Here is a 13,149-nt window from a genome sequence, read left to right as displayed (position 1 = left end):
GAAACTTTATGAGGTGCAGGGTTCGCTAAATAGAGCTTAATGAACTGAACAGCTAAATACTTAAATGCTTTTACAGAAAAAACAATCCCAAATCGTGCCATTAAAAGGGGTCTGAAAGAACACAATGCATTGAGAGATGCCGCAGAACTTCTCTGCGGAGAACGAGTCAGAGGAAGCACCCAATTAGACTCCTTGAAGGAAGGTGTCTAGACTTTGAAATTAAGAACAAAAAGAACAGGGTTTCAGAGCAGCAGCCTGATGATGTAACAGGACTCCTGGACGATCCCGGACAGTCTGACGAGCTTCTAGCTTCAGTCAGCTCTTTACGAACCGTGGGACTGTGGGCCAGCTTCTGAACCTCAGTCGGCTTCTCAGCCAAGTGGAGACAAGAATGCACACCCAGCTCACCCTGCAGGCATCATAATTCCCAACACTCAGATGAAAAAACAAAGCCAAGACAGGATCGAATTCCACGGCTGGTGGATGCCAGACCCAGAACTCAAAAGTCCATCCTAATTCCAAGGCCAACGCTCTTCCTTGCTAGGTGCAAGGAGCACCAAGGTTTCCCTTCGTGTGCTGGGGGACGGTTTTGATCCTGAGAGCTTTGAAACAGGAAAACAGAAGATCTAATTAGAAATCGGAAGGAATCATCGGTTTACTGCCTGCCAAGGTTAATAAGCAGAAGAGTGAAGGCGCACTGAGCCCATACTATGCCCACATGTTTTATGTTCATTTTATGATGTAATGTCCCTTTAGGTAGTTCATGAAACCAAAAAGTTAACACAGTACTTGGTGGCTGCCTTGCCCCTATTCTAAACCTTTATCATCTGTGAGCCAGTGACCTCTCCCAACATCCCCGGGAGACAGATACCATTTGTATCCTATTTTGCAGATGTGCCAACTGAGGCTGAGTCAAGAGACTTCCTCAAAGTCACACAGCAGCAGCCGTGGGGCCAGAGTTCAATTCAAACCCAGGCAGTCTGATGCCAGTCTGGGCTATTAACCCCTACGTGAGGGACTCTTGTTATCTGCCATCTTGCATGAAGCAAGACTCTGAGGGGGGCAGATGTTAAATACCTCACCCAAGTGAACACACCTGCTTCCAACCTGGTCTGCCTGGCCTCATCCCCTGGGCACTGCTGACCATGCTATCCTGTTAGGCCTGGCTGGCTCCCACACGGCACCCCTGGTTTTGGACAGAAGAGTAACCAAACAGGATAAGGGACCCACAGCAGAGGACTGAGGAGGGAAGGATGAGAAGCAAGTAGAGACGGTAAAGAACAGGGAACACCAGCAAAAGAAGCTAAAGGCCCGATCACCTGTTTCTATTGACTCCGATGAACCCAGACTGCATGGTGGAAACTTCTAGTCCAGCTTATATGGAACTATTTGTCTGTGGCCAGGGGCTCTAACAGCTGAGTTCATTTGGAAAATTAATGGCCTTCTCAATCCTTTACATCGATGTGAATAGGAAAAGAATCATTCAGCAGATCACTTAGAGAAGAAGTCCCATGCGGAAGGCCCCAGGTCTCCCCTCCACTCTAAAACAATATGGGGGGCACCTGGCTGGCTCAGGCGGTAAAGCATGGGACTCTTGATTTCGGGGTTGTGAGTTCAAGCCCTACATCAGGTGTAGAGATTACTTAAATAAACAAAACTAACTAAATAAATAAATAAATAACTGAACAAACGAATGAATGGAAACAATATGTGAATGCTTCCCAATCTTACACAGACCTCCAATGCCATATGAAGGAGTCCTTCAGTAAGTTTGGGGGTCACACAGATCATCACATACTTTACCTTCATAGATTATCTGTGGGATTCTCAAAAGCCTGTGGTCTCTGTTTCCTGGTCTTCTATCAAACTCCCGAGAACTCCCAAAGATGCCTGGGCCACCCACGTAGGAGTGGACCCCTGAGAAGTGGGCTCTAACACAGAGAATCGATTTAACACACTCTTGCCCAAATACAGTCACCCTGGCAACAGCTGGAGCCAGAAGCTCTGCGCACCAATGAAGACCCCCCGCCCCCAAAACTCATCACACCTCCTGCCTCTGCCACCCCAGCAGCCGGGGCTTCCTTGCACTGACTGCACCTCGAACGCAACGCATCATCACAGCCACTGGAACTTATTCATGCTGACACACAGGCATGTTCTGGAAAGGGAGAGGGGGGTGGGAGAGACTCGGGTTAGTAGACTCTTTGGGAAGGGCCAACACTAAAGGACGCTTATCCGCCTCCACTTTGCAGGAAGCCTGGGCCATAGTTCCAGTGCCTCGTCGAAAGCACTAAAAATAAAGAGTCCTACAGACTTCAGGAAGAGGCAATTTATTTTTTTAATTTTTTTAAAAGATTTTATTATCTATCAGAGACAGAGAAAGAGAGCACAAGCAGGGGGAGCAGCAGGCAGAGGGAGAAGCAGGCTCCCCGGGGACCAAGGAGCACAATGCTGGCCTCGATCCGGGGACCCTGGGATCGTGACCTGAGCTGACGGCAGACGCTTACGCGACTGAGCCACCCAGACGTCCCTAGGCAGATGCAATTTAAACTGCAAACAATTTATTATTTAAATAACAAACACTTACTGAGTATCTACATGGATGGAGACAGGCATGAATTAGACAATCAAAAAGCAAGAAATGAAAAAAGCAGCAAAAAGCAGACATTTTTTGCCATTTGCTCTTTTGCCCTAAAACATCACTGAATTCAGAGCTGACTCTCCCCATGTTAACCATTTACTCCCAGGCAAGTGCAGAGACCCCCAGAGGGAAGGGATTGAGCTAAAATCCCCCATCTGTCAGCCACCTCCCCCCAACACACCCCACCCTGCCACTTCTCACAAAACCTTAAGATACAGAAAGGGCATTAGAGGTCACCGACTCCAATGCAATGCTGGAATCACCTCCCCAGCTCCCACCTGCCAGCCCCCATGCTCCTAAACCACTCGTGGCCCCCAGTCTCCCCGAGGTCAAGGGTCTGACCAAGCCCGCCATTACCCTTCAGATACAAACTCTCCCCCCAGGGAAGTGTCTCCCTTGCTCCACACAAACAGAGTGGGCGCTCCGTGTCCGTTCATGCCACAAGTCTGGTAGGCTGGTGTTGATACACGCGTTAATACATCTGAGATGGGAAGCCCCGAACAGTGGAGCCTCTAAGCTTCCCAGCGTACAAGGAGGTGGAGCAAACCACAGTATTTAAACACCAAGTCATTCATTCACAGAGAGAGACAGTAACAAGAGAGACTAGGGACTGAAGAGGGGACGGTGACGATCAATAAAGACATTTCTTCCAGAGCAGGAGGGGGCATCAGTGCACTAAGCATATGATCTTCATTTAAAAAAAATAAAAAATAAATAAAATAAAATATTTCTCAAGATAGGGGTGCCTGGGTGGCTCAGTCATTAAATATCAGGATCTCATGGATCATGGTATCAAGCCCCAAGTCACGTGGCTCCGTACTGGGGGGGAGGTATCTGGTTAAAGCTTCTCTCCCTCTGCCCCACCCCCACTCGCACATGCTCTCCTCTCTCTCTCTCTCTAAAATATATAAATAAATCTTTTAAAATAGTAGTAATAATGATAAAATATTTCTCAAGATAAAAACAAACAAAATATTTCTCAAGGTAAAAATTCACATTTTCATCTGATCCTTTTAGGAGACCAGAAGGCTATAAATTACAGAAATGAAATCCCTCTTTAATCCTTCAGCCAGGTATTTACAGAGTCCTATCATGGTGGAAAATAGAGAGAGGTCAGGAAATCTGTCCTCAGAGGGTCGTTGGTCCCACTGGGTTGGGGAGACAACACGAAGGCAGATAAAACAATTAGGAGACAATTACCAGGGTAATTCTGGTCTGATTTGCGTTCCAAGGGTAAGATTTCAGGAACCCAAAAAGAATGGTCCAGTCACCAGCTCTTTGATACCTGGAGCTGGGCAGACGAGGAAACGGTGAACCATATATTCTCTCCTTTATCTCTAAGTGTATCTTCTCTATCAGCAAATGGATTTCCTTTCAGGCAGTTTAAGACCTTGTGGGTCAGGGCTACCTGCCCAGTCTTGGCCAGAAGAGAACAAAGGAAACAAACCAGGTCACCCATTACCCCGCCCTTCTCCCCAAAAGAGTCCCTCCTCAAACACAGAGAGTGACAGTCTCTGCAAAGCAGCTGCATGTAGACACGTGTTTATAAAGTCCTAAATCTCCAACCCAGACAGCTTTCCTTCTTCAGCTCCAGAGAAAGGTTGGGTCGTGCCCCTTCCTGCTCAGGGGAATGTCCACAAGAGACAAGATGCTCTCACAGGGAAGATTCGACCCTCCTGACCCTCCTGGTCAGTTTCTTTTTTTTTTTTTTTTAAGATTTTATTTATTTGACAGAGAGAGAGAGCACAAGCAGGGGAGCAGGGGGAGCAGCAGGCAAAAGGAGAGGGAGAAGCAGACTCCCCGCTGAGCAGGGAGCCCAACGTGAGGATCGATCCCAGGACCCTGAGACCATGACCTGAGCCTAAGGCAGATGCTTCACCAACAGCCAGCTACCCAGGCGCCCCATCCCCTGGTCAGTTTCCACCGGGGCCATCACATTATTTACTGGTCTCAATTACTGCTTCTATAAATTCCCTATAAACGTTTATTCACTCTAGCATGTCGGAAGGCAAGAGGATAACCTGGCATTCCAACAACCACATCAGGAAACTCACCTGTGAACTTAGGTCCTGCCTTCGAGCTGCAGGACGGGACGTAATCCTTCTTCTCCCAGCTCTTGTCTAGTGTCCATGCCATCGCCCCGGGCAACATCACCTGGGAGGGTCTCCTCTGAACTCATACTGAAAAGGTCTTGAATATGACCTGCTTGCACTTGACTCAAGGATGGCTAACGTCTATCCAGCTGAACTTCACGGGTGAGCAACGTTCTCCATCTAGAACATCTCTTTAACCCAATGGTGGCCATTCGACAGATAAGGAAATGGAGGCTGAGAAACCAAGCAAGGTGGCCAAGATTGCCCAGACACCTGAACAGAGATGGAACACCAAAAAACCCTGCTCCTCCCGCTCAAGGCAATCATGTCTCCCATCACTAGCATATGGCTTCTCAAACTGGCCAGTGGAAGCCTGCTCGGGGCACTGAAGCAGACTTGTAGATTATGAAGGTCCTGGGAAGAACCAAGGCCACAAAGGCTTTGGAGACCTAAAAACCTGTAAACCAGGGGGTGCCCTAGAGACCAACTGCGTGTACCCTCCTGGCGGGCAAGGCGCCTTCTAGTCTATACCAAGCAGGCACCTGCCCCCACCAGCTGGCCAACCGTGCTTCCAGCACTCAGAACAAACCTCCAAGATCCTGGACCCCCTGACCACCCTAGGGGTCCACAGCCAATGGAAATGTAAGCAGAGGGACAAACGATTTGAGGGACACTCTTTCTTTCGTATCTGTTCACCCTTCAAGGCCAAGACTTATACACAGTGTACCATAGGACTGGCTTGATTCCTAAGTAATAAACTTCGGGGTTAAAAAAAATAAATGATTACTACTAACTATCAAGAACCAGAAACAGGACTTAACAGTTCTGGCTCGAAGTCAATCACAGCGCCACTAACTTACGCCCCACAGAGCACACTACCATGGCTAATTGCTCTCCAGATGGTGGCTTGTACTTTTCCAGGCAGAATCCCATCTCCCCGAGCCTTGCCTCACCTTTCTACAGCTCTTTGTGTTTTCCCAACGTCCTCTCTGTGTGCAGAGGGCTTTGCAACACCTCCAAATTTACGGCCACCTACAGATTTAATTAGCGGACTGTTTACTTCCCCCTTCAGTCTTTGGAATATCTTAAGTAAAACCAGGCCTCCATTGAGCCCATGGGTACTCCACCCTGGGCCTCCGTCCAATCAGCTCCCCCAGCGGAACAGTGTTTGCCCAGCTCCAACCCTGGCTCTGGCCCTTGTCCAAGGCAAGTCTGTGCTGAGCCAGCCACCAGGTACCACGTGAGCGCCTTCCACCCCTGGGGCTGCCTGCACAAGGAGGGTATGCCGAAGGAAGGGCAGAGGTGGGCCAAGAAATAAAGCGACACACAGTCAAGGCAAGGCTTTATTAGAAAAAGAAAGGGTACAGACAGGCCAGGGGAACACACGTTTTTCAGGACTTCTCCATGTAACCCATACCTTAGAAGAAGAAGAAAAAGAAAGAAAGAAAGCAGTATGGAAAGAAAGAGCACGAAAGAAATGGAAAAAGTGGGACCAGAAGGGGACAGAGGGCAGGAGGGAGAAAAAGAGAAGGATCTGCTTTTTTTTTATTAACCACTAACTCTTATCATTTAACAAACACAAACTAAAGGTGCATTTTATGTGCAACAATACAGGAGTTTTGTTTGCTTGTTTTTTTAAGTAATCTCTACACCTAACATGGGGTTCCAACACACAACCCCAAGATCAAGAGTCGCATGCTCTGCCAACTGAGCCAGCCGGGCACCTCAACAATACAGGAGTTTAGAAAAATAAAACAAGATCTCTCATCCCAAGAATTTTGGCATCCACGGGGAGAAACAAATCAGCAACCAACAACAAGGGAAACTAATACGAAACCAACATGCAAACAGGCCTATCATCCATTCTCCTGCAGAGCCATTTAATGATGCCGAAACTAACAAGTTACTCTGGCTAAGGAGCAGGAGTAGAGATTCCACAGAAACCTCTCCCAACTAAACAGGCAGGTCTCCAAGGCCCACCCGCGAACAAGCCCAGCCCTGGCACATGATTACGGATACGACAAACCAGCGTATGAAATCTCACCTTCATATGCTGTGCCCCCTTCCTTCGCTTGTATGGCTGTGATTAATTTTTCCTAAACTATTCTGGGGTTTTATGACTACTCGTTTCTTTATTCTTAAACTGTGAAAGGGGAGTCAAACAATTAAATATGTGGCACTATTATTATTCATAATAGGTTCTGTCATCGTGTCTACCTGATTGTCTGAACTTGTCTCGCTTAATTCTGCTGCTGTGAAAATCCCTCCATCTTTCCCATGAGCTAGATATGAAAACTCATTGTTTTGGGAGTCGCTCCCCCTTCCGCTTGTCATTCTTTCCACACCCTGGCTTCAAACATGCTTTGCAAGGCCCGTCAGAATTAAGAGATTCCTCAAGTAAGAGATAACTCACCCAGTCTGGCAGGTTATCCCAGGAAAATAAGTGGGCAGTCATCCTCTAGAGCAAGGCTAGCCAATAAAAACACAACTTCCAATTTTCTGGTAGCTACATTAAAAAAAAGTAAAAAGGACAGGGCCTCTGGGTGGCTCAGTCTGTTAAGCGTTCGACTCTTGATTTCGGCTCAGGTCATGATCTCAGAGTTGTGAGATCAAGCCCCACGTGTAATCTATTTCAGATTCTCTCTCCCCTTCTCCCTCTGCCTCTCCCCTGCTCACACGTAAGCTCTCTGAATAAATAAATAAGAATAAAATCTCTTTTTAAAAAAGCAAAAAGTTTACATTAAATTTAATGACCTATTGTATTCAACCCAACACATCAAAAATAGTATTTCAACATATAATCAAAACAAAAGTTATTGAGGGGCGCCTGGCGGGCTCAGCCAGTGGACCACGTGACTCTTGATCTCAGGGTCGTGAGTTCAAGCCCCACATTGGGTGTAGAGATTACTTAAATGTATAAATAAATAAACAAACAAACAAAACCAAAAAAATTGAATACTTTCTACTTTAAAAAATTTGGGGGGGGGGGCACCTGTGTGGCTCAGTCGGTTGAGCACCTGCCTTTGGCTCAGGCCCTGATCCCAGGGTCCTGGGATCGAGCTCCCCACCGAGCTCCTTGCTCAGTGGGGAGCCTGCTTCTCCCTCTCCCCCCAATTGTACTCTCTCTCTCTCTATCTCTGTGTGTCAAATAAAGAAATAAAATTTTTTTTAAGTTTTTTTAATTAAAAAAAAAGTTATTGAAGAAAAAGTTACTAAGATAACTTACATTGATCTGTTTCTTCCCAAGTTTTGAAGTCCGGTCTATAGTTCACACTTACAGCACATCCTAATTCAGACATTTCAAGGGCTCAGTAGCCACATGTGGCCAGTGGTCACCACCGTGGGCAGTACAGCTAGAGACCCTCTGACTGTAATGTGTGGCCAGGAGGAAATGAAGTTCGAGGAAGAATTCTCCAAGTGTGAGGGATTCCTGATTTCATATATACCCAATTCCAGGACATGGTGAGCTTTCCTCTCACAGTCGTTTCAAGGGACAAAGATGCTCTTTGGTCTGTGGGAAAGAGCTGCCTGGAATTAGGAGAACCTCACCATGGTCCTGAGTTTCAGATCCAAAAACCTAACACCCTCAATATAATGGAAAACACAGAATATTTATTGAGTAGCTCCTAAGGAAGAAAAACCGTGCTCGGGGCTGAAAGAAAAACGTGTCCAAACTCACTATTAACATCTAAGCCCCCAACACGCTGGCCAGGGGATGTTTTCTTTTGCGGAGCCCCATGCCTTATTAAAAAGTCATTAAATCTCAGAGCCTGCATTGGGAAGGCAAACAGCTTTAACTACAGGAAACAGAGTCCCTGGGTTCATGGCCGGCCCTGTTCTAAGTTCCAGGATAAACCAAAGAATCCCAAATCAGCACGTAAGAAGCTTCATTTTTGTCTGCCCATCACTTGAGTCTTCACCACCCCAAAAACCCTACAAGAATAATCACTGTTAGGGTATTTGCAGGGCTTGGCATTTTCTTCTCAGCGTCTCTGTTGCTCTAAGTTGACCCGGAAAGTTCTCGCTAACCCAATTTTTTTCCCCTTTCACCTTAAAACAAAAGCTATTTCAATATTCTGGATTAAGATTCATGAAAGGTGTGGACAACCAGCTTTGTAGGGCTTGGTGGGGAAACAACTCCGTGTGAGGCACTGTGGGGTGGAGAATAAACTTGCCCGTCCACCCCAAGATCCCATGGGAGCTCTGGGATAGCGGCAGGTCCCTTGAACTGTCAAATCAGCCCGAAGCCTGCTTCTCCACCCGTCTTGCTCTCTTTCCTACTGCTCTGATCACTCGTGGGGCTCAGACTCTCCACACCTCCCCATGGGATCAGAACAGCCGCCAGACCCGCATTTGCAGCTGACACGTGAGTTTGAGGTCCAGCCCAGGCACATCCCCACACTCGGATCATTATTTCTTCTTTTCCTGAGCAAGCAGCAAACTGAAGGCCTCCGGGGTGCCAGCTCCCATGCCAGGAAAGGGGAGGACAGGATCTAGAACGGACCTGCCCTCAAGGACTTCAGGGCCCCCGAGGAAAAGAGGCACACAAACAGATTAAAAGGAGACAATGGGTGATTATGCCAGCAGAGAAGCGCCCGGAAAGCTTTCTAGAGATAATGGTGCCCTCATGGAGCCTTAAAAAGTGGGCAAAAACAGACCAGAAGGGGAGAAAACACTACTCAAAAGGGGTTTGGGGCTGACACTTCTGAGATTCTTACCGAGGTGCCAAGCCCATTAGAAACATCTACAGGAATTAACTCGCTTCCTCCTCACAACAGCCCTACCAGGAAGGTACTCCTAGTGTCCCCATTTGACAGATAGGAAAACTGAGATATGGAGCAAGATTACGCTATTAGTAAGTGGCCAAGCAGACGATGCAAACCAAGCAGTGTGACCACCACACCCCTGTACCAGCACACCCCTGTACCAGCACGGGCGGGACCATGTTGTATTTGTGGACGTGTGAGTGAAGTTTGTAATCTGGACCCCCCAGGAGGCCACGAGAGGAGAAGAAATGCAAGAACGTTTGAATAGAGTGATGAGGACAGTAGGGGACCACTGGAGCCCAGACGAGGCCCCTACATGCATCAAATTCAGAGTCACATCTGATGCTCTTCAGTGCGGATACAGCCCTCCCCAACCTCCCCCCCCCCCCCCCCNGCAGCTGCCCACCTGTGTCCATTTCGGGGTTGAGCGGGCAAGGCCGGGGAGAGTGAGAGGTGAGGCAGAACGGGTAGAGCAGGGCACATACACCAGGTCAAGACGCTTGGGCTTCAGCAGACGAACAACGGGGCAACTCGGACAGGTACGAATCCAGGACTGACATGATCAGACACGCATTAGATGGATGGCTGACCTCCAGGGGGGAAGATGAAAAACCCAAAGGAAAACACGATGGCGGGCGGGGGCAGCAGTGTGCGGCCAGGACAGAGGGGACGGAGAGCGTATTGGTCAGCCGGAGCTGCGGTAACAAACCACCACAGACGGATGTAAACCAATGGAAATGCAGCTCCAGAGACAAGTCTGAAATGAAGATGCGGGCAGGGCTGTGCTCCATCTGGGGGCCCCGGGGAAGACGCCTTCCCATCTTGTCACCTGGGAAGGTTCTGGGTCTCAGCATGTCCCAGTGCTGGTTACAGGAGTACGCATCAAACTAGACACTTCCAGTAAGGTGCGCTTCTCCGTACGTGTGTTGTTTTCCATTCCAATAAATGAGCTCTTACACACACCAGTATTAGTAAGTAACTTACTGTCTGCACAACACGGGTGAGAGCGCCCCGTCCACAAAGCTCTCCTGCCCAATGAGGTCGATCATTCTAAGGGCGATGACAGGACGCTGCGGCCATGCAAATTCAATGTCAAGGAATTTCACAGAACAAGGTCCATGTAACATGCTTTAAAAGACCACCTTGTCTCCGAAAAGAAATGTGCAGACAATGACGTTCTGATTAGTGCTGCCTTTGTTTCGAGAGAGAGTGGGCCTCCATGGTCAAAGGCTGCCATCTTAGCTGCAAGCAGCAAAGGGGGGAGGGGACCTGGAAAACATTTTTATGCCTTTCTCACTGAAACAGAACACCAAAAATGGATTTTCCACCAGAAGCAGTGGGAGGAGGAGCAGCCTGTCTGAGCCCAGCGGCCTGCCCACGTCGAGCCCTTGCGGCCACTCGAGGCAGCCACCTAGCACGCCTCCCGTAATGGAAACACCAGATTTAAGCAGGTGTCATAACAGTAAAAGGGCCCGTAAATGGGAAACCCAGAAGGCCTCGCAGAGCTGGCCAGCTGGTGTGAGAGGGAGGGTTACAGACCTATGCGGTCCCCAGACTTCCGGAGTCTGCTGTACTTCGCCTCACACACACTTAAACACCGGTTGGCCTTCAGAAGCACACACGCACCACATATATAAAACCTCTCAACAGGAAATTTCTTCCATTCTTAAATGGCCTGGCCTAAATAAAATACCTTTGATAGAGTACTCGGAGCTATTGGATTGCCTTAAATGAGAGGAGAAAAGTTGGCTCGGTGGAACAGGGTCACGTGGGCACACCGGGCGGCTCGCAGAGGGGCAGAAATGAGAAGGGGGTGGGGAAGGTAGTGGCCTTGGACAGGGAGGTGAGGGGACTCGGCCAACCCCAGCCCCCCAAGTGCTGTCATCAGCCCAGGAGTGTGGTTTTCGAGGATCCACAAAATCCACATTTCGTGGCCTTGCTCACACCATCTGCTCGCTCCGCTTCCCTGCTTTCTCATCTGTGCAATGGGATTGCAATACGCGCCTGCAGGGACTGTTTGATGATAACCCGAGAGGCAGCACAAAAGCCCAGCACAAAGGAGAGGATCTCTTAAAGGAAGCCAGGATAATGGTCAGTCATAAAGGCCATTTGTAAAAGTAAAAAAAAGACTACTTATTCTTTGCCCGAGGAGAGTATAAAATGCAGGACAGTGGTTGATCTCCATGTCTCATGAACTCCCCAGAAAAGTTCAGTAAGAAAAGCGCAGAAGGGGCCGTGGTGAGACCCCGAAAATGAGAAGAGGCGGGGAAGCGGGGATAAAATCGCAGTCTCTTCCCGCGTTCGTTTTCAAGGGCTGCCATGGCAAACGGCACAAACCACATGGCCTCGACAACAGAATCTATGTTCTCGCAGCTCTGGAGGCCAGAAGTCGGAGATCGAGGTGTGGGCAGCTTGGTTCCTTCCGAGGCTGGCAGATGGCGGCCTTGTCACTGCGTCTCTCCTCTATGCTCAAGCAGCCGGGGCTCCTTGTGGGTCCACACTCCCTCTTCTTCATGAGGACACATCAGTCAGGTTGGATTAGGGCCCCGTAACTGCCTCATTCTGACTCAGCCACCCCCTCAAGGAACTCATCGCCAAATACGGTCACATGCTGAGGCCCTGGGGGCTGGGGCCTCCACACAAATGGAGGGGGGATACAACTCAGCCCACTTCACTTCTCTGCACCCAGATTTGCCATGTCGAATGGGGTGTTCACAGAACTGAAGAATCCACGTGCTACGAAGGGCAAATAAAGGAGCGGAGAAGTTTTGCTTGAAAAGAGCTATCGGAGTACGATGGCGAGGCACNTGAGGCACGAAGGCCAACTGTAAATGGTTACTGGTGGAGGGGTTCACTTATCTCCCCCCACTCCCCCCACACACACACCCAGGGCAGAGTCACCATCGGTGGGAGACTGAGGGAGGCAGACCTCCATTTCCTGCAGGGAGCAACTTTCTAACAATTCACTTGCTCAGCCAAGAGCAAGGCTGTCCAGGCTCTTCTGATTGACTTTTGTCCTTTCTTTGGGGTTAACAAAGGCCAGTCAACCTTGTATCCATGTCACCCCTAGAACCTGGGAGTGGGCACTGCTCTGGCATCACGCCACCGAGGGACCAGACAGGGTCAGCTTCAGGAAGGGAAGTGGCTTCACCAGGGTCAACCAGCTCAACGGAGTCGGCATGGGGCTGGAACCCAGGCTCTCGGGCGCCGGGCACCTGTCCTTCCCTTGGCTTCATGATGGGAACAACAACAAAGGCTCAGGTGCCATTCCTCAGCCGAGGTATGACAGAGAAGACTCCTAGGTCGCAGGGCCTTATCAATCCTCTGACTCTAAAATCCCAGTCTAGAGGCAACCACGTTAGAAGGGCAGGAAACAGTGGGGAGAAACTCCCAAGGAATGACTCTCAAAGAGTGACGTCAACCGCAATTCAACTGCATGACATTCTAGAAAAGGCCAAACTGTGGAGACAGTAAAAGATCAGTGGTGGCCAGAGGGAAAGGGGTTAAGGAGAAAGATACAGGCTGAGCACGGAGGATTTTTAGGGCAGTGGAACTATTCTGTACGATACTTTAATGACGGACACACATCATTATATGCTTGTCCAAGCCCAGAATGTGCAACACCAAGAGTGAACCGAAATGTAACTAC

General features: G+C 48.9%; 1 protein-coding gene across 2 annotated transcripts in view; it reads right to left on the bottom strand.

The window, feature by feature from the left end:
* The window catches only part of TIAM1 (TIAM Rac1 associated GEF 1), a 371,077-nt gene that overhangs the window by 341,213 nt on the left and 16,715 nt on the right, over nucleotides 1-13,149 (bottom strand). The window lies entirely within an intron of this gene.

Source organism: Ailuropoda melanoleuca, chromosome 1, assembly GCF_002007445.2.
Source record: "Ailuropoda melanoleuca isolate Jingjing chromosome 1, ASM200744v2, whole genome shotgun sequence".
Taxonomy (NCBI): Eukaryota; Metazoa; Chordata; class Mammalia; order Carnivora; family Ursidae; genus Ailuropoda; species Ailuropoda melanoleuca.
This window is presented reverse-complemented; position numbering and strand designations above follow the sequence as displayed.